This window comes from Sabethes cyaneus, chromosome 2 (genome assembly GCF_943734655.1).
Source record: "Sabethes cyaneus chromosome 2, idSabCyanKW18_F2, whole genome shotgun sequence".
Classification (NCBI taxonomy): domain Eukaryota; kingdom Metazoa; phylum Arthropoda; class Insecta; order Diptera; family Culicidae; genus Sabethes; species Sabethes cyaneus.
Window position 1 is genome coordinate 72,467,270 of NC_071354.1, and position 27,163 is coordinate 72,494,432.

General features: G+C 38.8%; 1 protein-coding gene across 3 annotated transcripts in view; it reads left to right on the forward strand.

Moving 5' to 3' along the window:
- LOC128735104 (protein CBFA2T2) overlaps positions 1–27,163 on the forward strand; it is a 179,707-nt gene that overhangs the window by 24,420 nt on the left and 128,124 nt on the right. Inside the window, exon 2 of one of the 3 annotated variants that reach the window (XM_053829594.1) lies at positions 15,814–15,915. The exons of the other annotated variants lie outside the window; for them this stretch is intronic. The gene's annotated coding sequence lies outside the window, so the exon portion shown is untranslated. The remainder of the gene's footprint in view (positions 1–15,813; positions 15,916–27,163) is intronic. 3 annotated transcript variants of the gene reach the window in all.

Below are 27,163 nucleotides of genomic sequence, written 5' to 3' on the forward strand. Positions count from 1 at the left end.
TGCCATCGAGTGAACCTTCCCTAGCCCCAAAAACCTCTACATGCAAATTTTCACGCCGATCGGTTCAGTAATTTTCGATTCTATAAGGAACATACGGACAGACAGAAATCCTTTTTTATAGGTATAGATAATTAACTCTACAATTGCCCTGTGCACCGCTTTTTGAATTCTGTTTCGTTGAGGTGCTGTAGTCACATGAGCATCTACTGGGCTGAAAACCGAAAATACAGCCTGCTTGTTAGACTCAATAGGATTTTTGCACTGGCCCCGTAATGGTACTGTACGCTAATAACCAGCTACGAAGTCTGTCGATAAAGAAGGATCAAGTCTTAAAGACGTTTTTACCCAAGTCTTTGCTTCTTTTGCGCCGGGTGATGTTCTCTATAGGCTATGTATGAAAGTTAACAAATTTCAATATAACAGGAACAATTTTACAACTGCACCATTATTGCAAATAATCTATAATTGACCAGGAATAATATAGTTTTGAATTGTTTTTTTTACGAAGGGGGAGGATGTGGCATCCTGCTATTTATACCATATTAAAGGATTAACATGGAATGTGCCAGGTGTCTTGTTTACACATTATTTGGATAGTTGCCGGTAGCGTGTAACTGACACAGAGAGACCAACCAAATCAGGAACTGGACCATACCAACTCCTATTATTCTTCAGGGATTGAATCCCGTTCGTTCTTTGTCAAATATCTGTATCCCATAGAAACTCAGATACTCAATGAAAAGTAATTTTCTGAGACAGAGATATTTGACAAAGAACAGATAATATTCAATCTCTGCTTACCTTACTTTATTTGCGCCGAATAAATAATGGTCCTCCAATCCACTACTGCTGGTCCTAGGCTGCCGTCCTCAAATCCCCTCGACCACCAGCTTACCGAGCACCGTCCTCGTCAGCGCACATCCATCAGTTGTGGGGTTTGCTCCCAAGTCTACTTGGTTCTCTGCTGAAAATAGTTATGGCTACTCTTTCTTCCGGCATTCTGGCCACGTGCCCAGCTCACCACAGATTGCCACATTGTTCTATCTTCACATTATCAGCATATTTGTATACTTGATACAGCTCGTGGTTTGTGCGTCTGCGTCAAACTCTTTTTGCCATTTTACCACCAAGTATTGATGGCATATCTTTGCGCTTAAACACCACTAGCACTCGTCCATACAGGGCCATCGGAAGTATTAGTTTTCTGTAGAGCACCAGTTGTGTACGAATTCGCAAATTAGTTACGGGACATCAGTTGGCTACGTAATCTGTAGAAAGCCCGATTCGCGGCTGCAATTCACCGTTTCTGACATTGTTGTCACATGACACGAGCTTACCAAAGTATATTCGTTTTGGCGGTGTCAATGGTAAGTTTCAATCTCGCTGCTTTCCGTTTAAAAGGCATAAAGGCCTCTTTCACAGCTCTACGGTTGATTCCGATCAACCGGATGCCGCCTCAAAGTCCACAGATGATGAGTCTGCAAGTTGTACTCCCAGAACTGATTTAGTAGCTGACGCAGGGTAAACATCTAACCCGTCGTTGACAGTAAAACTGTAATTTTATTCGTCCCAAAAAACAAAGCAAAACCTCGATGATACATTCCGTTATCGAAACTTGACATTCTGGTTTTGTACGACAGATCATGCAGCCAGCTGTAGAGTACAGGACCATTACGGGGCTAGTACTCCTATCCTGTTAACTCCAACAGCCTCTCCCAGCCGACATTCGAATCATACTATGCCTGGCTTATTGAATCAGCATCGTAACTCGAGGCCACTTGGGAGGATTATTCGTCCAACGTAACATAAATTTTCAAATCATCTGACTGCTCGCTATTTTAGCTTCTGAGCACAGTAAAGAAAAGTCTTGGGTTTATACCGTATTTAGACATTACCCTTCTTTATCGACAGACTTCGCAATCGGCTGTTAGAGTACAGGAAAATTACGGGGCCAGTGAAACGATCTTACTGACCCTATCTAGCAAGCACCGTCTAGCCGAGGTTCGAACATACGACGACTGGCTTGTTAAACCAGCATCGTACCTCGAAGCAAGCTTCGAGCAAGCTTTTGAGCATAGCAAGCTTCATATGAAGCTTAGTAGAACATAGAAAAGAATTATTATTGTTAAAATAATAATTATACGTCTAAGTCATATGCAGGTCTACTATAAAACTTGAATAAATTCTGTACTCTAAAGATGGTTAGTATGTCTGGTTTATAAGATTGCATCACAACTGGACCAAATAATCAAATCAATCAGGATAAATTTCTAAAATTGATCTTAGAGACTCACCATCTGTTCATAGATTTCAAGGCAGCGTACGATTCAGTAAGGCGCAATGAGTTAGGGTGTATTATTGATTGTACATGGCTTTTCAACTATCTGATTAGGCTGCTACGAGTGTCAATGGTCAAGATATCAACTGTTAGAACAGAGACTGAGGCATTAGATTAGTTCATGACGTTAGTCGCTTTAAAACAAAGTGACGGACTGTCGAATCGACTGTTCTACTAGCGTTGCAAGTTGCGTACTATTAAGAAGGAACTTGTGTGAAGTGGGCTCATCATAAATTTTGCCGAAACGAAGTGCATGGTATCTGGCAGGGAGCGTAGTAGCCTTTTGGGTGTTGGTGCTGCACTGGTGATAGACAAAGATATTTTTAACATTAGCTAGAGTTGGAACTTGGAAGGTGCACAAATATAATTAGTGAGGCATCATTTCTGGTTTTATAATAGAAACTGAAAAAAGTTATAAAAATATTATCTACTTGAACAGCATTGCTTCAAATTTTCCATAACAATAGCCCCCCACATTCAATCGTTTATAAAACTCTATTTTTAAATTGAAACAAAAACCCAAATAATCGAGTAACAAAATTTAATAAAGCCCGTACCACCCACGCCTTCCCTTAGTTAAATACACCAGTCGCACCACATACCGACGGCAGTTCCGCATTTCCCGGCAGGATTTGCGGATCGGCAATAAATCAAATTAATCACTGGCATCGCGAGCGAGCGAACCCGTGTGCCTTCGTATGAATTTCGGCAACTTTTTTTTCATACTTGTTCGTCTCTATCAGGTTTCGAGGCTTTTCCTGTCCGCAATATTTTTCCAAATATAAAACTGTCAAACTACACCATTTCGCACAAACAAGCGCGTCGATGTGTCCCGGTCGCGATACGTCTAACTGATACCGACGTGGCTTCGTGCTTCCCATCTCTCCCAGTGCACTGTTCCGGCCCGTCCGGGCCGGTGGCAGAACCGGTGATTCACCGGAGGGCTATCGGGTTCCATTTTTTGGTTTCGACACTCAAGCATCAACTGTTGTTTGGAAAAACAGAACGTTTGTGTAGCCGATTTTCATGAATAAATGAAATCGCTATTATACTCGATTACCCGTACAGAACGATTACGAACGATTGCGCCGAGAGACGAGGCGGAACGGGAGGGGAGGGGGGGGGTCTGGTTCGGGAATCTGTACGGAACCGGTTGTACCCGGATGCCCGGTACGTTTGACGAGTTATGACCGCGATAGCTGGATAAACATTGAACCCAGTAGTTAAACCATTGATTGGCTACGAGCGCGGCGCACCGCGTGGCCTTCCCCGTATTCCATTCCGGTCTTTGTATACGGCTGACTACAATTTATATATTGTGTAAATTTGCTGTGTTTTTTATGTGCCTAAACAAATTGAAATTCGATCGAACTCGGACAAATATTGGTTCAAGCTGAAAAAATGGGCGCAAAATCTGAGAACCAGGGTTTTGCTACTTTTTGAAGGCATAAAAAATCGCTATTGAAAAGTCACTATAAAAATGCTAGTGGTATTTGAATATTCAGTAAATTTTGGAAGGTTAAGTTAAGATATGCAGAAAACCTAGAGAAACACAAATAAAATTATTTTACAAACAAAAACAGAATTTAAATGAGATTTAACTGCTATTCTGTCCATTTTGTTCAGTACATATAAAAATGATCTAACTCGTCCTCGAGGTATGCAGCAAGCTATTCGTCGGAATGAGCGCAGAGGTATGGTATAGCACGTGGCCTGAATCGATTACTGTCAATCTCAGGGACTGAGTGGAACCAATTTAAGGTACATACAACAATTATTGATTATATCAGCCTAGCCTTTTCCGTTCGGTGATTATTTTCCCTGGAAAAGAGGATAATTTCGTTCGACAACGTCAAACAATAACGATAACGGCAGGGCACCCCCTCACATCGCACCGGTTATGGATTCCCGTCCATGCAGTGACATTTTCCAGTCCCCAACCCCGCACGGGAAAAGCTCAATTTGAATAGGAAAATAATCTTTTCGTCGCGTAATGACTTCGACGGAACCACAACAGTATTAAATGTTAATGGGGTAAATTGACAATTTATTGTCAGACTGCATTAGTTCACAGTCCTACTGAATCTGTACCACCGCTCCATAGCTCCTTCTCCTTTAAATAGGGTTAGGTTGAATTATACAAAATTCACTCACATCACATGTGCGGTGTACCTACTCTTCTATGTTATGTTACCAACCCTGTGCTGCTGTACAGATTTCCCTCCACTTTTCTTTGTTTTTGGCGAGCAAAGCACAGATAGACGCAAAGAAACAATTTCCAGAAAATAATAAGCCTTTGATTCAATAAAACATAAATGGGAGCTACATTTGAGGAGTGATTGGTAAAAGGCGTATAGCATAATTGAAAGCAAGACAGACAGAGATAGAGCAAGAGAGAAGGTGAGAAACAGAATCTGCAACACATATGTGTCCCATGTGAATGGAGATGCTGCAAACGGAATCCGAATTTTACGGTGGAGAAGCTGAGTCACGCGCGGGGGCGCGGGAGGATAATACATTTTCGAACATGTGTAGGCAAACATTTTAACATGGCAGAACAAGTGCCCGGACTGATGAGAACGATATGAAAAACGACAAGGACCGCTGGCTGCCGTACGACAATCGAGGACAGTAGTCGAGTGCAATGGTAAACTTTTTATGTCCCACTTAGTGTCCTAGAAAAATAGCTTTACACGCTCTGTGAGAAAATCTGAATTTGCAGCCAGTGTTTTGTGTGGGTCCGGCGGTTGGTTAAGAATGCAATATAACAATACATTCTAGAGGCACGAAGAAGAAGGACTCAGGAAGCTGCCACTCAGAAATATATATTTAAAAGGATTATACGCACTCAATGCAATATAGAACACGGAACTGATGAGAGATGAAGGATCGATCAGATTTGATTTATTTTATTATTAATGACAAAACAGTTGTTATTAATAAACTACATTTGCATGAAAGGACTAAAAATGTTAAAATTCAGTGTGTAATGAATATTTTGCCTGGATAAATAGGGATACAGGGATTTAGGTTTTCTGTTCAATTGTTCATCTTACCCGGTAATGAAATCAAACATTGACATATCCCAAAACAACTTTATCTTGTGCGGCGTGCGAGTAATGGAACTTCTAACGAGAAGAAAAAGAAATGCTTGATATAAAAAGTGAAAAATTAAATTATCTGAAAAATTTTTGTCATTAGGAAAAGCAAAAGTGGAACTCGAATAACTTTCAATCTGCGGTCGAGTGTATTATTCGATTACACCACTAAGCCGTCTTCTATTTAGCAGTCTTATATTAAGATGAAATTAGTCGTCATCGAATTTGCAAATTTCAAAAGCAGTTTCTTTGTTCGTGAAAATATAAATATTCGCTGTGTTCATATTGGCCAAAAGAATGCAGTGAATATATTTCTATAAACAGAACCCCGCTTTTGGGCCCAAAAACTGCTTCCGAAATTGGGCTCTCCGATGAAAAGTTAATGACTACTCTGTTGAGGAAGAATAAATGCTTAATGCGAGAAATGTAGATTCAGGCAAACTGAAAATTCTTGATATTAGGCCAAAAATATAGACTTAGCGAAGGTGAGAGTCGAACTCACAGCTCCCAATCTCTAGTTGAGCGTGTTGTTTAACCAATTACACCACTAAGCCGTCTATACTCTGTGGTCTTATATCAAAGTTTTGTTATGACGCATGCCTTATTCTATCATTCATTCGCACATTTATCCAGCGCGAATATATTTTTGTTGACTGTATTTGTTGCAATCGCACAGATTGATAGACATTCGGTTTGCGCTTAGCAACAGTCGGTCGGTAACCGTCCGAGCCGTTAATGACTACTAATTTCCCGTGAAATTTTGATAGGCATCTTCAATACCGTTATTCTGCGCGCATCAACTCTTCGAGAGTATATTTTGATGACTATATTCTTTCGAATAGCTCCGGGGTATGAAATGGGGACGGCAAACAAGAGAGTATTATTAATGACAACACAGCTCTTGCCATCTCAAGCCCCTACCTAGCGCCTCCACGCGGCGATACCCGGTAATGCTCTATTGAGTAGCTAAGCTAGGAGGTGCGATACTGCGTGGTTTCTGGCTGCCTGATTTCAAAATTGCGTTTTTAGGCAGACAGCTGAGCCACACGGCAAGGTACGCCTAACATGTTATTCTAATGATTTGTTTTGTTTTAGCTCATCAAGCAGGTCCTACTGTACAGTGAAAACTTTTGCCAGAAGGGAAATTTTAATTAATTATTGGATATAAGATGCACTAATGGAAGCTCAAAGACGCAATTATATTTTATTCGATGGATTGCTGGTGAGATTGTTCTATTTTTGCCTGTATATGCTCTATTTAATTTTATTTTTACGCTTATATATTCATATTATATTCCTATCGTATATAACTGGGTACATGAACACCTATGAAGATTGCGTGAGTTTTTGCGCATCCTCTTAAAGTAGGTATTCAACTACCCGAGCAAAGTTTTAGAGCAAATTTAAAACAAAATTTGATATCTTGATGTAACGGATTTTGAATACTCGGTGTGATTTCATTTTGGTCGACTTAGCGGTTAAAATATCAAAAATGATTGCAAAAATTCCAAGCCGTGAAATTAAATTGAATACTGCTTTTGTTATCAAAAATATCAAACGGAATAAGTATCTTGCTGTTACACAATATTAACAGGAGGGCAGAATTAGTTGTCATTTTACTATTATATCATCATCATTTTGCTATCATCATATAATTTGAACCAACCATTTAACTAGAAAAAAATTTATATGAAAATAGATTAATTTAAATATTGAAGGTTTATTTACATCATAAATAGAATCTGTCAACAAATTTTCTTTCAATAAAAATGAAAACAAAATGATAGCAAAGTCTGATACATCATAAGTGCCATTTTGAGTTGGTAACAAAACATGTTTTCTAGTTGATATCAACAGCAGAATATGTAATAATTTTGATATACTTTTGTTGTCAATCCTTGCTCGGGTAACGTAGCGTATTTCTACATTCGTAAGGACATGGCCAGGTGTGTTGATTCATGGTCAGCTGTTTCTGCAAGTACTGTAGCGAACCGCTTGTCCTGGAGCTTCCGCATTACTATAACAAACACTAATACTACTTTAATGTATTGATCAATATCAAGATGATAGGAATCAAAAACTTCTATTAAATAACAATAAAAATGTTAATAAAGAGAGATTTGTTTGACCAACGTTACTAATTTTGGTTTTAATGATGGCGTTTTGGTCATCGGGTTACTAGTAAACTAGTTTATTTACTAGTTTAACTAGGTTATGCATAACCGTACTGTGTTGTGTACAGGAACGACTGTTGTAATTCGACTAATAGAAGAATCCACCCAAACAAACTTGACAAAAATTAGTTTAATATGTTTTTGTCCTGATGAAGAGGAGATAAATCCTTGAAACGTTGGCCTAGACAGCAAATAACCCGATGACCAAAACGCCATCATTTAAACCAAAATGTTAATAAAGCAAATTCATTGTGGTTTCTTATACGATAATAAAACTTGTAAACTTTCCTTATGTGGTGCGTATCAATACAAAATGGCGCACCAATTAAAATTGATCTTATCGCGGTTGCTTGTTAATCCGGAATAAATTTATTTGTTTTATAAAACCATTAAAAGGGGTACACCCTGACCAATCAGATTTATTCCTGTTTTTATGAAGAATATTAGAGTTTAACACCAAAATCACTTTTTATGCGAGGCCATATTGCCATGTTCTAATGAAATGCGAGGCCATATTGCCATGTTCTAATTAAATGATCACGCTAGAAAATGAGATTAACTAATTTTGAGTATATTTATTTTGTTAAATCAACTTGTTTCTAAAAATTGAAAAATTACGTTGGCGCGTTGATTTATCCGCCTATTATACCAATATGAATGATAAAATTTAAGGCGCATATCGTACACAATTACGGAAACCGCTGAAAATTTTATATTTGGCTGACTGATTTAGCCTTTAACCAGAGCAAGCTGTATGCTTTATAGCTTTGCAGCGAAAAGCTTGATTGAATTATGATGGCGGCAGTTAAGCAGCTTAACATATATTCGGTTTTATTGCTGCCTTCAGCAGAGTGTGATTGAGCTTATAACCTGGTTCTTGTAGAGGTTATAAAAACTATCTGAAGAGTGGTCTACTTGGTTGGAAGGCAGTTTTGGAGCGGTCATTAGAAAGTTCTGGTGGAGTTAATCTTTTCATTAGCGGTTTTATGAAACTGCTAATCAAAACCACTAGAGCCTTCTTGCACGCTTCCGTTGAGAAACTAGAGATCACGTCTAGATGGATAGTCTGTATTGTCAGGCACGTAGACAGGAAAAGCTATCGTTTCACAACACTTTTCTATATTTTCACTAAGTACAGGCCGAAGAGGTCAACATACGCATACAAGAAGGGATGCACGAATGGTCCCAACTTGTAGCGATACATGCGGGCCCATTTTTAGAGATTCTGGTATTGCTTTGAGAACATGGAACCGCATACAGCGTTACCTGAACAAAACGTACTTCAACTTCGCAGCTGGGAAACGAAAAATCTTTCATGATGATTTCCTCGTTTTCATGGCGGTAGTTCCGGTGACAATAGGCCAACAGCAGTTCCGTAATTCGGTGTTTTTTTGACTAAGATGATAAGATATTTCTAGTTTCCGTGACCGCTCCTAATTCTGCGCAGCTCCTAATTCTGCGCATTTTTCTTTATATAAGTATTTTTTAACATTGTGCATAACTATGACCATTGCGTTATTTATTTATAAATGTCTGTTGAATATTACGTCATTATTCACAAACGGGCCATAATATTTGAGAGCGAAATAATTTAACGTCAAACTGATAGTATTTTATATGGCAGAAAACATCGTCGTTAGCACCAACGCTAAGATTGTCCTTCTAGAAAATTAACAAATTTATGATCGAAAATCTTTGCAATCATCAAATTACCCAGCATAATTAGAAAGAGTAATTAATTTTAGTCACGTTTTAGACAAAAAGAGTGATTGCATGCATGGCTTTCCTTAGAAAAATGCGATGCAATAATGCGCAGATTTAGCGCAGTAATGTATCCTACGAAGAAATCGCGAAAGAATACGCAACCTCACCCAAATAGCTGAGGTATAGAAGCATGAAAATTCAAGTAGAATCTTTAACTTGCATTTATTGGAATCCTGTGCTGTATCTCGGGGTCCGAACCTACGAGCGCCAATTCATGAAACCATGTCTTCTATTTTTTTTAATGTCCAACCTCATGGAGTTGTCAGAGCGTGGGGAAGTGGTTTCTATATGAAAACACAATTATTAGTATTAGTCTAAAGTGTAATGTTCAGTATGCAGTAAACCCAAATCAATTCATCCTTCACGTTATCGAGAATAAAATATTTAAAATGAGGCAATCAAAATGATAACAATATTCCTTTGCCACCCGAACAGCACAAGAAGGCCGGATGATGGATCTAATTATGGTAATGGCTAATGCCGGATTTTTTGGAGTGCTTTCAGCGTATAAAGACATAAACAGCATGTCAGGAGTATTTATTTTCACTTTTTGGGTGCGCAGAATTAGGAGCAAACATGCGCAGAATTAGGAACATGGACAAGAGAGTGCGCAGAATTAGGCACCGTGGATAAGTTTTCAAAACAAAAAATATACTCAATTGTTGGTCGACTTATAATTCCCATATTTTTTACCAGATATTATAGACCGTAGCACTACACGTTGCTGCTATCCACGTTGTTTATTTAAATCTAGAATACTTAGCATAGCGGAAGAATCATAAAAATGTCTTAACTGCGCAGAATATGGTACGTTCACGGTATACGAGAAGATCTTCCACTTTGCAACTTGTGTTGCTTCTCGTAACAGTCCATGCTTGTCCGTGAATGGAGACAACTTCACCAATTTGCTTAATGCGAACTGCTTCTCATCGTTTAGTACTTTTTCAAGATCCTTCATCAAGATAAACACTACGTTCGGGAACACCGTTGCTTGCGCAGTTATCCACAGTGTTCGTCCTTCCTTCTGTATTTCTTCATTCGTCAGTCTAACAGTACCTGTAAATCCACTCGGTGAACGTCTTCTATCGACGAAACGTATGTTCATCGTGCTGTAGCATGTAAAAGTTGCTCGAACTTTAAAAACCTGCCAGTGAACAATCACCGGTAGTCTAATTCGAAGGCTGCACAAGTACACCTCTCGTAATCCCTTGTCACTTTCCGCGGTGTCTACTTCATTTTCCTTCCACAAAATATCTGAACCCGAAACCAGCATAACACAAGCGGGTCGTTTCCTCCACTTGATTGCCTCGTCAGCATGTTGTCCTCTTTTTTGTTTATAGGAGACGAGACCACAGCGACTAGCATTTTGATCTATTGTGGTAGATCCTTGTTGTCCTTGGTCATCAACCTTCATCAACATTTGCATTGATTCTGAAGGCTACAAACTGCCTATATCTTGGAACATTCGATTTTACCCAAAAGTAGCTCGCACCAAAAGTAGGTTTTACGCAACTTCAACGAATGATTCTTTTCAATAATCTTCCGCAATCGAGCTTCCAGCAATTCTGTTGGTGGTATCAATAATGGTTGAAGCTACATTAGTCATTGACGAAACTAAAACGACCCAGACCTGTCCGTTGTCCACAATTCTAAATCACATACACGATCAAGTGGCGTTCAAACGGGTTGAAACTGTCCGAAATAACGACTAGCAATGCATAGGCCTTGACCTTTGACAACGCGGTTCCATCGCTGGGCATCCTTAGCAGCATAGAGCAGAGTGGCTCGTTTCTATTCAACTCGATCTTAGGCCACTCGTCGCCAATATCCCCGTCGTCTCAGAAGTCGTAAATCACTTTCAACATGGTCGAGCCATCTTGCATATTGAGCCCTTCTGTTTCCGGCGCCGCGCCGGTGGGGTTGTTGAAGTGAACCGTTTTCGCCGCACTGTCGTCCGGGTTCCTTACGACGTGTCCGCTAACCTGCCACCTTTCGCCATATGTACGATTAGAATCTCTCTAAGCAGCGTCTGTACTTCATGATTCATACGTCTTTGCTACTCTCCGCTTTTATTTTGTACTCCGCCAAATATCGTCTGCAGCAGAACCCAGCAAACCACAAATCGTATATCAATATATGAAAATCATCTTAAATGTCTCTAAATAAAATCAAAATCGTACACAAAGCTTAATCAATCGCACCCTAGTTTATATTCAATCGTACAAAATGATGACGACTGATTTACATACGATTTTCATCATAGAATTGTATAGCATTATGGAAATAACCGTGTTGAGCCGGATCTCATCGTATACAAATACTTATGAATGTGAATTGTTTACGAATAATCTGCAGTACATATATCGCCTCCAAAATGGTACGCATATGCTGGTTTCATGCATCTAGTGCGATTTTTCAAGATATATATCGGTACATATTTCTCATTTTTCACTTTGATATACGTACGAAAATGTTAGCTGGGAACACGGCATGGGGGCGTAAGTCCTCCGTACGCAACGCCACAGCTTAAAGTTCATAAAGAACTACCTAGACAGATAAGAATTTTGTCCATTGTCAGTTTTGAAAGGCGGTGTACGCTTGTTGATCGTAGCGTTTTTCTCGATTTCCCGCATGAATGTACCGCTGGATCTCCTTACTAGAGTTGTAGTTCGTGATCATCAGTGATCAGAAATACATGAACTCATCTACCACTTCTAGTTTGTCGTCGTCAACTGTTACCATCCATGGGAGGAGTGTATTTGTCTCCTTTGAGCCTCTTCCTTTCATGTAATTGGTGTTCGACCCATTTAATTTTAGCTCAATCTTCCTAAAATCCGATTTTAGGCAGGCCTAGATTATCTCCGGCGATACATAATTCCTGGCTATGATATCTAAGATATCTGGAAATCCAAGAAATCGGAAATTTTTGGTGAAATACGTGCCTCTCGTTTCAATGCCAGTTCGTCTGACAAGGACGATGCTGAACAGCACGCAGGATAAGCGGCCCTATCCTCGTCACGTCTCGAAGGGACTCGAGAGTGATTTTGAGGTGCACTCTAACCATATCACTCGAGCCATGTAATGTAGCTGGGATCAGTTTTTTTTCCATGTGTGAACTCATCACTGCGACCAGTATCGTTGATCTATTGTGATATCGCCCGGGTGTGTTGCTGTATGACCTGCACTGCATTTCTTTTAGCTATAATCGCTATTGAATGAGCGATATGCTTATTAAATTTTATGCGTGCTTGTGTGTACTGGGGTTTACTCTTCCTTCAAAGCTTGATCTACTTTACCCACATATTCCTCACTTCCTGTACTATCTTCCATATTATAGCCGTCCCTGGCGAGGACTCATTCGTACCTCTGACCAGTACACTTAACTATTGGAGGGACATTTGCACTGTCAAGAGGCGTCAGAGGGTAAATATAGAATTCAGCATGAAAAAAGGGTAAATGGAGGGGCCTGAGAATAAACCCATGCTAAAGTCACTTGACATCGAATGGCTTGATTCTACTAAGATTCGAACCCTCGACCACTCGCTTGTCTAAGCAGACTCGATAACCTTGCGGCTACGGAGCCCCCCAATCAGTTCAGTTGGGATCAGTTGAAAGTTCAGTTGCGTCAGTTTGTCCGGAAAACCATGTTCGTGCATTATCTGTCATAGCTAGTCTCGATCGACAGTATTGTACGCTGCTTTAAAGACAATGAAGATGTGATGCGTGGGACCGTTGCATCCCTAATCATAAAAATAACCCAGTATAGAGCCGTTGCTAGCACTTTTCAGCCATGTTTATGACACTCTGCTGGTATGCGGTCCTTACGGTTAGACTTCTTGGAGATCTGGTGCTGGGACCTTGCAATCTTTCATGGTCATTCCTAGGTTAACTTCCGTTCCGACTCCTTCTGCAATTTCGTCATTGAGATGTTAATCGAAAAATTGCTTCCACCTGCAGATCACGTCGCGTTCGTTTGTGATAAAATTTCCTCCCGTGTCCCTCACAAGTCAGGTTTCGATGTGTAGCCCTCTCGAGTTTGGTTCTTCTTTGCGCGTTTCATTAGCTTGGAATAGTTGATCTAATTCTTCATGATCTCTGCCCTCCTTTTAGCACTTTTCACTCCACAGATTCGTGGTTAACTGGTTGCTTGCTCGTCGATATTTGGCCAGGTACCTAGCTAACCAATAATCATTAACATAAGCAGTAAATCAGCTGCTTATTGACATATCTGGCATTTTATACTGAACGTTGTTGTTTAATTAGCTTTTTGACGGCTTATTCGCATTAATTTGGCATCCAAAATATAATTCAAAATCTTCTTGCCGGTAATCAGCTGCAAATAAGCATTGTCAACACTATAAGAATATTAGCAGTAAAGTAGCTGTATATTTTGCCAAAGTAGTTTTCAGGTAACATTTAAGGTGACCGCGGATCAAGCGGTACATACAAGCAGAAAATCGGGTTTAGTTTGCCCTTCGCAAGACGCTACGTTTAAGAAGCCACTGAAATGATCTTTGGTGGAGAGTAAATTAAAAGCGAACTCACTGTTTATTGAGTTGGGAGGCTGCAAGGATATCGAACCACAGCGCGCAAACCCCGCTCTCTTCAACCAGTCGAGAAGGTGGGGAAGCCATGTATGAGATTATTTCCTAGGGCTAAGGCGACTTGCGACTTAGTGATACTTGAAAAATTGGCGACGAGGGGCCCAAGCCCAAGATCCAGTTGAAAGGAGATAACTGCCACGAATTTTACTGCCATGAAGCTGTCCCATTATACTTTTTCTTGTTTGCTTCCCAATACTTTTCATCATTGTGCTGCAATAATTAAAATTGCTAGGAATTGAGGTATTGGTATTAAGAAGTGGTCAAGTGCGAAGGGTAAGACACTTCATAATATTATCATATATTAATATATTAAGCCCTATTAAAGCCCTTTAACTTTGTATACCTTTATAGGGCTTCAGGTTATATTTATGGGTGGTAACGGTAAATATATTAAGGGAAAAGTAATATATTTTCGAAAGTGTCTTGCCCCTCGGTCTAGTGCTGTAGTCGTGTCTCAAGCATGAGAAAACGTGAGGTTTTAGTATTTAATTCTACTACTATGGAATTCACAAAGATTCATTTCGAAAACTTCTACTAAGGATCCCCTGATTTGCCGATATTGCACAACCCTTGAACCACAAAGGACTACCATTGGGTTATTGCCGGTTCTCATTATTAGTTTATAAACATTTTAAGAATTACTCAAAAAATCAGTTTTCGATGACGTATACAACAATAGCTACTATCCGATAACAGGTCCACGTATGGCATAGATTTTTCCATTCTAATAACGTGTTTTATATCGATATCGATACCATTCCCGCTGATAAATAAAGCGAAACGAAAGTACCACAATCGAAATACACCCAACATTCGCGTGGGAAATTGTACACCCAAGCATCCAACAAAATCTTCCACCAAAGGCACACATTCCCACTGCCGTTTCCAGTCGCTGGCACTGGCTGGCTGGGTTGATGAATGAACTACCAGTTTGGGGCAAAGGGATGGGAAAAAGGATGCGAGTTTCCACTCACTCCGTTTCCCGCTTGCTTACGATTATAGAGCTCGCCGGTTTGTGGTTTCATTCGTGCTTTCTTGTCACGACGACTGCGACGCTTGCCCCTTGGGTGCAAGCGCAAGTGTAAAAAAGCAGCCTGGCAGTTTCCGGAGAGTGGAACCCGGGAATCGAAACACTTGTAGGCTGCCTCTACCTTCGAGCAGGCTGCTAAAGCAGTCCTACAAACCTTGTAAATATAAAACTAGTAAATATGTTTGTCTGCCTGAGGACTGAGTAAAAAGGGCTCTACGAGTAGTTCTAAAACTTTTAAAGATCCTTGAGGTTCGTTGCTCCGTTGTACGAATTCTATCAAACAGCGCAGCGGGGACACAACTTCATTTCGACGTGTTTTACAGAATAATTTTCAATGGCAAGTTTTTGTTTTCAATTACATTTTAAAGAAAAATCTGGAAACTGTCAAACTAAATTGAGAGCTCTTCTCGACAATAAACCAAGCGACTGCTCTTCGGATGCTCTACCAGGCGAAGAAAAAATGGAACAACTCGGGGTATGACGCGATCCAAAAAAAAGTAACAGAACGCACCCACCTCTTTCGCATTAGACATTAGAGCGGACGGCGACTGACTGAAACATTTTGGTTTGAAAGATCGCACCATTTGGCTTGTAGTAATCGCTAAGTGACAAACACGCGTTGCCGGTTTGGATGGAAGCCATACTGACTATTGACCTTAAAAACAACGACACGATAATCTCTATTCCAAACTGATGGAAAGCTTCATTCAAAATATTTAGTGGTTGTGCGCGCTTCACCAGAGCGCTGCGCTGCGTGGAAAAGCGGAAAACACTTACAGGATGTTTCTTCTCAATCTATTTTCAGGTACGTCGTCACTGTTCTGCAGCTAGGCAAGGTTCTACTCCTCGGCAGTCTGAACCGGGCCACTAGGAGTTGATTGTTCCGCTCGCGTGGTGGAAAGGAAAGGTGAGAGAAAACATTCGTCCAGGAATTACTTTCGAGTACCATTTAGAAGTCCCACCGGGAGGTGAATTGATGCGAAACAGAATAGTGTTGAGTTGTTGTGGGTAACATGTCACATCTGGGCAGGTTCGGCTCGCAGTCCCACAGTTGCCACTGTACTTGGCGAACCAATTAGTGAACCGGAGGAATGACGGATGCAAGCTGTTCGACATGTTTTCGGAGTGCTTGGGAATTGTGAATCCGAATTCCAACTGCTCATTATGGGTTTATTTATCCTCCACATCCACTGTGACGATGGAAAAAATGATTACTAAAAGTTTTACGATATTGGGTTGATAAGACTGAATTTTCTTACATGTTTCGGATCATTTTTACCAGTCTAATGAAATTAAGGAAATAATTTGAACGCAATTCAAAGCACACAATCTACACCTTATTCCGAACCAAACAAATCGGTACTTGACCAATCGGCATGACGGCAAGTGGCAAGGGTGAAAAAAGACAGATCGCCTTTTCAATTCGTTCACAAGTAGGTAAGCTGGCAGCCAATATAAGTGCGTGTAATCCTCGGAATGCGCGAAAACACATATCCGTATACAGACCGTATGAAAGCAAAGTACCTACCCAGCGGAATAAACTCAAAACATGTGCATCTGTATCTGTAGGTATGTTTGTGTGGCTGATTCCGGGGCAACGAGAGTAAGGACCGGCTGGAGTCTGCCCCTCTTGAGCGTGCTTCTATCAATGGACAGAAACCAGAACAACTGACGAAAAAATGCCAGATATAGGAAAAGGAAACCGCCCTCAATCGCGCTCGAGCTATACACATTTAATTGTTTTTAAATTGACTGCTTCTGGAATCTCATGTTCTGCACTCCGGTATTCCCACCACTCCCTTCCCATCCACACCACGCCTGTAGTTATCAGCATCCCGCCACCCAACCATCCACCGACATACCACAGTCTCTCTCTCTCAGAGGCACGACTGACTCAATGGTTGTTTACTCAAGTGATACTATTGCTGTACAGTCATATATATTTTTTTTCACCGTGGCAGCCGCGAAAAGTGTAAATATTGGCAATCCCTAAACAAGTGAACGTACACAGAGATGGAACAGAGGGCCGTAGACCTCACGAGATCCCAAACTCGGTTCACCATTTAATCCCGTCGACTTTTGAACGGTACCGTTAATTTTTTTTCACCGGCACCAAATTCCCCGCGGACGATTTGGCAGGGGTAACCAACTTTTGCGCTTGCCGTGCCAAGATTTCGGCTGCCTGCTAGGTCCTATCGCTCGCTGGCAACGCACTTTATCATTCCTCAAGAGTGCAACCACTCGTTCCAGGGGGCGGCACACCGCCCGCCACCGTTCGTCCATTGAAAGGGTTACGATCCGCCGATCGGCCAGTTTCTGGAGTTTTTCAACTGTTGAACTCAATTAAAATGTTTGGTAAACTTTTTGTTGTTTGCTGGAGCCAGATCCCAGATCCGGGATGGGATCCAAATTCGGGACGGGTGAGAATCGATGGAATTCGAATCGAAACTTTCAACCAGGCTGTGCGGGTGAGTGTCGACAAGGCGGCCGCGCGCCGCCGGGACTTCTGGATTGTGTTTCGCCATGCTGCGGGACTGAGCTTCTGGGGTGAAACGTAAGATTAATCGACTGTCGGTTTACATTCACCGGGCAATTGCCTAGCGGGGTTATGGCGGGGTTATGGTGGTGTTTTTGCACTCTCAACGCGATCCGGATGAGGCGATAAGACAGCTACTCGTACGTGTGTGTGTCACCCGGTCGAATATGTTTGTTTAGGATTGTGGTGCGTGCAAATATCTTTTTTCTTGCTTGCTTGTGCGTTAGTGGATTGGAAAGCAGTACATGTTTCTGCATAATTTTTTTATATTTTGCCGCAAAATGGTTATTTTGAATGCAATTAATTGATCAAATCAAAGTTCAATGTTGTTTGTGAAAACAGACATTACAGTATACACCAGGTTTCATCACCTTCCAATTCTTTCAAATATTATTTTCAATCAAATTTACATAAATTTCGTTCGGTTTACGTTCAGTTTTTATAGAGAAATATACACGATAACGGAACAGGATGACTAAACGAAGATGTTTATGATAAAATATTTATATTTCGTCTCTTTGAAATCATTGGAAACTGGGCACTGCCTAAATTGCCTAAAGAATCACTTGTAATTGCTGTTCCCGAAACTTAATAGAACGGATAAAGCCGAGAAATACCATCCTATTAACATATCGCACATATTGGAGAAAACTCTAGTGCTGGTTCTCAGAGGCCCTCTATTAAATTATTGAAACTCTAATTAATTTCAGAGTCATCTGCATTGTAAAATTGTATCAAATCTGGTACTAAAAATCGGGGAAAAATGGATGGTAAAGAAACTTCTGAAATAATTTTTGGGCTCTTATTGTTAGTTTAAAGTAATTGGCTTAAAATGACAATTTCATGTTCCACAACGAAGTGTATGTTGTGGACATAGGAAGTGCCTATGTTGCTCAAAATTTATTTAAATGTAACTGTTACAAGCATTGCGGCTAAAGACCCTATTGAAATTGTCACACTTTTCTTTCAAATTGGTTAAAATTTACGCAGTTTAAAGTATACATCACGCATGAAAAACGCTTTTGAAGGATGTTTACTCTCGGGTTCCGGTTTTTGTTTTTCCGTCTTTCATCTTTTATTGTTCGTCTTTTTTTTTTTGTTATTTGTACTCTGCTGTCGTCTTGTCGTTTTCATCTCTTTAACATCTATTAGCTGTTTTTCCTTCTTTTTAACATCTGCCATTTTGGTACCTTTACAACGTCTTTTCGTCTTTTTCGGCGTTTTATTGTCACATTTTATCGTCTTTATTAACATTTCTTGCCGTTGTTTTGCCATCTTTTTATCGTCTCTTCATCGCCTATTCCACATCTATTTATAGTCCGTTGTTTTTATTGTCTTTTTTGTAGATTTTTCTTTGGTGTCATTTCAGCGTCTTTCCGTCGTATTTTTTTGTTGTTGTTGTGTTTCATCTTATTTCTTCGTCTTTTTGCCTACTAGTCATAGCTTTTTCGTTATATGTGCATCACTTTTTCGTTGTCTTGTTACCTGTTTGTCATTGATTTGCTGTCTTTTCCTCGTATTCTTTATGTCATCTCTTATGTCGTATTTTTGTCGTCTTTCAAGGTCTTTTTGCTATCTTTTTATCGTATTTTCATCTCTTTATTTTGCAGTTTTGTCACTTTTTTCGATGACTTATTGCCGTTTCTGTAGCTATTTTGGCCTCTTTTCGTCGTTGTTTTGACTTCTATTCTTTATTTTTTTTTTTCATTTTTTCTTAGTCTTTTGTCGTCGTTTCGCCGTTGTTGTTGTCTTGTTCATTGTTGTCTGTTCTTCATATTCGTCTTCTTTTAATCATTTCTGTGTCATAGTTTTGTTGACGTTTCATGTTTTTTGTCATCTTTTTTTCGTATTTTCGTCGTTTTTTGACTTTTGATTTTGGCATTTTTGTTGGTTTTTTTGCGACAAATTGCCATTGTTGCCATTTGTGGTTGCGGTTTTGGCTTTTCTTCATTGTTTTTTCACTCTTTCATCGTCATTTGTCGTCGTTTCGTCGTTTTCCTTCTTGTTGTCTTTTTCCCACTTTATTGTTTTGTTTTTTTTTGTTTTGTTTTGTTTGCAATTTTGACGCTTTTAAAAGTTTTACCATTATTCCTTGTTTTTGTTTTTTTTCCTACTGTTTTGGCGTCTTTTCATCGTATTTTCATGTTACTATCGTTGCATTTTTGTCGTCATTCTTTGCTTTTTTGTCAACCTCTTATTCATATTTTCATCGTCTTTTTGTTGTGCTTCCAGAAGGTTTAAATGTTCAATAGTTTTTAATTAATCAAAAGCAAAAGCAAAAGATTCAAGAATTTCAGCTACTTGGTTATGAAGGTAGTCGAAAAGGATTTTGAAGTTACTATCGCATTACAGAAATCATAGGAACTCTTTTTTGGAAAGTAAGGAAGTGTCTGGTGCGAAGAATGATAAAATGGATGATCTGAAATATTTCGGTGTATAAACCAAAAATATATTGAACCGTTCAATAACAGGTGGGGCTCGCACTCACGCTCTTTCATATGGTACCCGAATGTTTTACTGACTAAACTACTGCTGCTATCATATACTAGATGGTCTAATACCTAGTTCTATTTTTATTGCCCCAATTCTGTCATTTCATATACGCACAAAGTGAGGAAACTAAACTAGCTGTGTTGCCCTTTCTCCTTTGTCTCACAGCCACTTGTACTTCTGTCATCGGTTCAAATGCACAGAAGTCGCCTTCATTTTTGTTAACCCTTTTATAACCATCGTTTCATATCATGGAACAGGTATACCAAGTTTGGGGTAGAACAGTCATGGCGCTCCGAAGCTATGGCGGAACATCTAATCTTGTATGTAACTAAAGCCAGGCCCTTGAAAGTACACCATATTTTCGTGGTAAGAATTACAGCTCCCAACACGTTTTGTACAAAACTGGACCTAATGTTTAGGTCATCTGCTCAGATGTCAGCAGTGTTGCAAATCGGGCGTGTTGCAAATGTTGCCTACTCTCACGCGAGCGAGAGTATAAAGTTAGCACTCAAGGCTTATTCTGTGTATTATAGATATTTGGGATAAATCACTTGTAGGGTAAAGAACCGGTTTTAAGCAGTCTAAGCGGGTCACTGATTGTTTTACTTTATTACAAGCGATGGGTTGCCTAAGTGGGGGATATCAGCATACCAATCTTCTTGCTATCTTTAGTTCTTTAAGCTGTTACCATTGGAAGACACTATTGTTGAGCTAAAATTTTGATTTTTCGCTTTAAAAGTTCGAGCGGTGGAACTAATTTTGCTCATACCGAACATATTTTCACCGTCAAGGTGCTTTTTTAAGCAATCCTGAAATCTGAATTTTTTTACTTGAACTTTTCCCCTTATTCAGTAAGTTTGCGTTCTTATCCGCGACCTACTAATCGGCATCTGATGCGTAATCGGCATAGCGTATCGGCATAGATGCGTAAAATGCCATCTGTCTAAATTGTTTATCGGGCATACACTCACCGCACCGTTTGGCAAATGCTATTCGTCGTCTCTTTTATTTTCTAGTGTTCTTATGGGAAACTACGAGTTTGACGTCTCACTCGCTGTTCATAAGGATGGTGGGAGAACAAAAGAGGCAAACATACAGCAGTACACATGGTCCGACTCAGAACAGTGTTGTCAAAGCAAATAACATTGAAACACATCGTTGCTTCATTAAATCACTGAGAAAATCTTCGAAAATTATTGAAAAAGCTGTCTTTTCTGTTGTTTTTAATAAAGAAAAATTAATTATGAACATACATTTCTCTTGAAAGTATTGAACCACGTTTTCACCATTGGAGGTTTCAGTTAATTTCAAACCTATAATTGTTATTACCAGAACCGAAACAGTGTCTTGGCAACACGATAGTTCATCGGTTATGCTGCAGCTGCTGCTACTGGTGAACAGGTTCCGTCAATTCAGAATTTGTTTTCAGTTTTGTTATAAAATGATTAAACTTTCGGCTAGTGACAAAGCCTTAGATAATAGAAAAACCTGTTTTAATCCACCTAGTGGTGAAAGGAGCCTTTGTTATACGGTCTTACTTGCTATTTGAGATAGAAATCGACACGTCTTCGGAACAAAATTCATCTATTGGTTAACGATGCATGGTGCGTTGGTTTACATAAATTTTTTGGAAATTGAATAAGTTCACGAAATTTGAATAAAATAGGAGCACTTATAAATTTTGATAGATTCTTTTTTCAAGAAATTGCTGAGTAAGTTGTTCCTAATATGAGTAAGTGCAAGTAAAAGTAAGTTGTAAAAGGAAATAATATTCTTTAACATATACATTGCGTAGTAAAGGTCTTTTAAATGCCATATTGTTATAAAGTTACAAATCATGGTTTAACTAACGTATATTCTTCAATAAACTTGTTATGAGCAAAATGTTAGAATTATTCAATGCATTAATACTTTAATTTGTTAGGAAAATAGATCAGCATAAGCCGACATCACAGAAACGAAGCAAGCAGCATGTGAAGTCCGCAATGGATCTCAACTGGACCTTTTTCTCGTTTCTTCATATGGAAAAATGGGTCTGTATGCAGCGGAATTATCAGCAAATGTAAAAGATTTAAAATGTATCCGTCTGTTGGTAGTCCAGTAATTCGGGGTCAAAATTGGGGTATTTTTTATAATCAAAGTTCTACAGTTCCTAAACAAGCAAACATAGAGCTATACTATATTCAGCAAAGTTGTGTATTTTTACTATTTGTACAACTTTGTAATACATGAACCAGTCATACAACAATTACAAAAAGAGCTAAAGTAGAAACACTACAAATTCATTTACAATAAATAAAATTTTTCTATCTTCGCTGAAGAGATAGAAGGTTGCTGTCTTCAGCAAAATTTCTTGTAATAAAATGCTCTAAAACTTTGCAGAACATATCAATGCGTAATATTGAAACTGAAGACAAATAATTTTTTTATTTCACTTTTAGGGGGATTAATCAAAATTTAAATTCTACCAGACGATAGAGCTTTCAATTTCAAGAAACTCTTCCAAAGGTTCGATAAACCTAAGACCAAGTTTTCCCAGGCAAAACTATAGTGCGCACGTTTTTTTTGGTTTTGGGCTATTGTGCGCGCGAGTAAACCATGTTACAAAAGTTGGCGCGAGTGTTCGAGGGTTAATATCTTTTGACCGGCAAAACCAATTCTTATGAAATTTCGCAGATACATTCGCAGTGTCAAAACCTTTCGTTTGATATTAAAATAATTGAAACTTGATATATTATCTTAGCCAAAATTATTATAAATTATTGTCAATTTTGATGTGTTGTACACGATTGTCCATAACTTTCAAATTAAACGTCCAATCAAAAAACAAATCAATAGTGATCTATTAGGCTATATTGCCTCTCAAATGAGACTAATAGCACAAAAATCGGTTTAGCCATCTCTAAGAAACAGGTGATAATTATTACCTTGTCAAAGCAGGTTTTTTAAGGTTAACTTTTAAACTACCTATCTGTTCTCAATAAAACTTCTTGACAATTTTTATATTATAGCAAGAGCTTTCATTTGGTACTAAGATCATTGAAATCGGTTGTCTAGTTCCGGAGAAAATCGTGTCTGGTAGTTTTCACATTTTTACTCATAACTTTTAAACAAAAAGTCGGACCATGAAACAACACAATAGTGATACACTAGGCAATAGTACCTTTCAAACAAAAGTAAAATCGAACGAATCGGTTCAGCCATCTCCGAGAAACAGGCGATAGAAAATGAAGCGCACACACACACATACATACACACACAGACATTGCTCAATTCGTCAAACCTTATCGATTGGTATCTGTGACTCGGCCCTCCGGGTCTCAGATCAACTTAGTGTTTTTCGACCAATTTTTAAACCTTTGTTATAGTATAACAAAAAAGATAGTGAATAATATGGTATGTGACAATCGAGTGCTTGACTTTTAGAGTGGTTGTAATAAGTGCTGAAAAATGTGATGGATTGGTTAGTAACGAGGTGGTGATTGCCTTCAGTAGCTGAAAAATGTACGTTTTTGGACAAAAATTTTTTATCATCATGTTTCTTGTCGGAAACCCAGTAAATTGAGTTTTTGGGGAATTAAATGTATGGTTAAGTGATTTGTGAAGATGATCCTATCAAAGGATTTTGAAAATATGAATAAAAAAGTGCATTTTCGGCTCATTTATTTTCAACTGATTAAAATAGGTGACACTGCTTAACTCGTTCCTTACCCTACATACAGAATTACGTCAATTGCACAGATTCAATTTTTTAACTTTTCGCGCTTTAAACATTGAGAGTGAATGAGACAGAGATAGTCAATAAAATTTATCCATTTATATGCGTTATATGTAGTGAATTTAGGTTAATTATTGAAAATTAGGATGGGTACCCAAGTATCAATTTCAGGTTTAATTACGTTTGTATAGTGGTTTTCATGACCAATTTCATAAAACCGCTAATAAAACTATGAGCTCCACCAGAACTTTCTGATGACCGTTATAAAACTGCTTTCTGACCAAGTGGCCCACTCCTCAGAATGTTTTCATAACCTCTATAAGAATTAGATTATACGCTCAAGTAGTCGTATCACGCTCTGCTGGAAGCAGCAATAAAACCGGTTAAGCTTTCGCTACTTGACAGCCATCGCCATAATTTAATAAAGCTTTTCGTTTTTCGCCCTGTAAAAGCAAAATAAGTTCGCCAGCTTTATCAAATTAAAAATACATCCGTGAGCAGCAAAGTTAAAGTTTTACTGTCAGACCATTCTGATTGATTTGGTTTACAGCGACTATCATCAAATATCCCATAGAATATTTAATAAATTTTAAGCAATTCCGTTGGTTTGCAGCATGCGCGGATTTAATTTTATCGTGCATATTGATATGATAGGTGGATAAAATCAATGCACCACTGAAATCTTGCAATTTTCGAAAACTGGTTGCTCTAACAAAGTAAATATATTCAGTTAGTTAATCTCAATTTCCAGCAAAATCACTTTAGTTGCTTTCTCTGATAGGAAAACCGATTGATAATAACTTTCTTTCTACAAAACACTTTGCTCTGATGAATTTTTGTTTGCGAGTTAAAACAAAATACTAGAATATGGCAATAGGACCCCGGATAAAAAATGATTTTGGTGTTAAACATTAGTATTCTTCATAATAACAGCAAAAAAACTGTTTCGGATTCGAATACTCTTGGTATTGCGCAGTACCACAATAAAACCAGAGGTGATGATTAATACCGCAATAAAACCTTTATAAAATTCAAGTAAAATCAAGTGGTCTCAGAATTGTTACTTGGGTACCTACGATTTGCTCTCAATAAGACGCGAGACGGCGCACACGGTCTATAGGTAGTCTGTATTCACATTCTCTTTTATATATTTAAAAGAAGAGAAAAGATCTAACGATAATGAAGTGAAAACCTCTCCTTTCTGATTAAGTAAAAATATTTGATCATGAACTGCGTCAAATTAGTCAAGACCACGGAAAAACTCGCATTTAGAAGTGTTTGAATCTTCTATGTAAGAGTCTTATTCGGTCTGTAACCTAGACGAAGCCCTTGACAGGACGCCGCTTAGAAATATTTAACTTTAGGGATACAATAAGGCGTTTTGGTTATATGAAAAAGGGTCAAATATCTGCAATTTGCGCGTGCCTTCCAGTTGACCTCGAGGTAAACGCTGGTCTAACAATTTTGATTAGTACAGACTGTATGTGGGATTCTAGCATTAGCCCTGTAAATGCCATGTATTCTAACAGTAATCTAATTCTAACTACGTAATCTGACGGATTAAAACAATGGTAAAAACAGAAGATCAAGTTCCAAATGTGAAGTGTAGAGAACCATAGTTTGCTGAGGTGTTCATTTCAAGAACCATCTTTGGATCTTACTTATTGATCCACTAACTGACTGGGCTAAATCGTTCCTGTCACACAATTGTGACATGATTGCATGACTCAAATATTAATGCAAAGTTTAATTTTAGTCGTAACCAGAACTGTCCGTAAGTGTGTAATAAAACTGACAATGTTTCTTGGGCGCAACTCACGGGAACAAGTTGCGTACATTTTCGTGCTCCACCTACGCTTAGAAGAATACGTTGTCGCAGATTTGATCTTGAACGCAATTTGTCGTGGTGATCGCGGTACTCAAATTAAGTAGTGGCACTCAACAATCACTCAACAAACCAAATAAAACCCATAGTTTCTGAATTGGAATGTATCGAACGGGTCAGTAAGTAAGAAAATTCGACTTTTTTTTCTCTGTTGGATACATTCTCCACATTCTGTTGGGTGATGCTTCCGACTTACAGGCTTGATCATTGGTTGTTTTGAACCTCAACATGTGCTCGCACTACGACTAGGGTTCAAATGTTAAAATATTCGAAGAAAGCGGTATAGATCGTTCATAACAAAAAGAAAAGTTCTTATGCTGAGAAGTTCTTATATTTTCAATTTTGCCAAGAAATTGCCATGACCAAACAAGTTTAAAACTAGTCAGCTCATTTGGTAATTTGGTTTACGCGCTACAGCGCTACTCATTTGTACTCTGAGGTTATCCAGGAAAGGGATCATTCAATAATGACGTCCATTGCTTATGGGGGGAGGGGGGTGCCAATTTTGTGACAGGTTGTGACAAAGGGGGGAGGGGGTCTAGGCAAATGTGACATCCGTCGAAAAAAGTTGCATTTTCATCAAAAGGCAGCAAAAATATGTTTCTCAGTTATTCATCACTCATTGATTTATTTCGATTTTCGAACTTATTGTTCCAGCTGACGGCCCTTGAAAGTCAGGCACAATTTGTCAATGTTAACTAGACAGACCACGCGTTACATTGAAGGATCAATTTACACATCAATTTCAGTTCATTTCCAGTCAAAGTTTCTAGCATTTTGCTAAATATTGGATAGAAAAGTACAATGAACTCTAAAAGCTATCGTCACGATGTAGTGAAACCTGCTTCGCCGACGCAGATTGAAACTTGTTTCGAAGCGGAGCCGTGCTACTTCAATTGAAACCAAAGCTTCATTTCTTCATTGATTTGTAACAATTTGCAATTGAATGTTGTTAGATCCCTTGTTCGCAGTTATTATTTTTTTAATAATTGTTATTTTCTATATTTTTTTAATCTTACATTAACTCTTAAAAGGTTAAGCTATTTTTATAAACCACTTTTTACTTTCAACACGCTTTTCATTTTTATTTTGAGTTTGTGTGACGTCCAAAGGTTCAAAGGGGGCGGTTGAGTTTTTTGACACAATCGGACAGAGGGGGAAGGGGGGGGGGTCTAAAAAAGCAGAAATTTGGCGGACGTCATATTTGAATCGTCCCAAAGCAAATTGCTCCTTTTTGATGAGCATTCTAAAACGGTGATGTTAGCACCAAAAGCAGCTTCTGAAACTTGGCATTTACTATTAATCGTGTATAAAAAACTGCTTCACGGGAGCAAACCAAATGTCTGTAACCGTGGTCTGAGTCAGACGGTCTTACGCTGCCGGATTTCGATGCGTCATTTAGCTTTTCGTCTTAGTTTCTCGTGAAATTCAAGGATTTGAAGGTTTTAATCTCTTTACCGTTAATTTTTAAAATACGTTCAAATATTATCAGGTATGGAATTTACGGCTTTGTTTCGAATTAT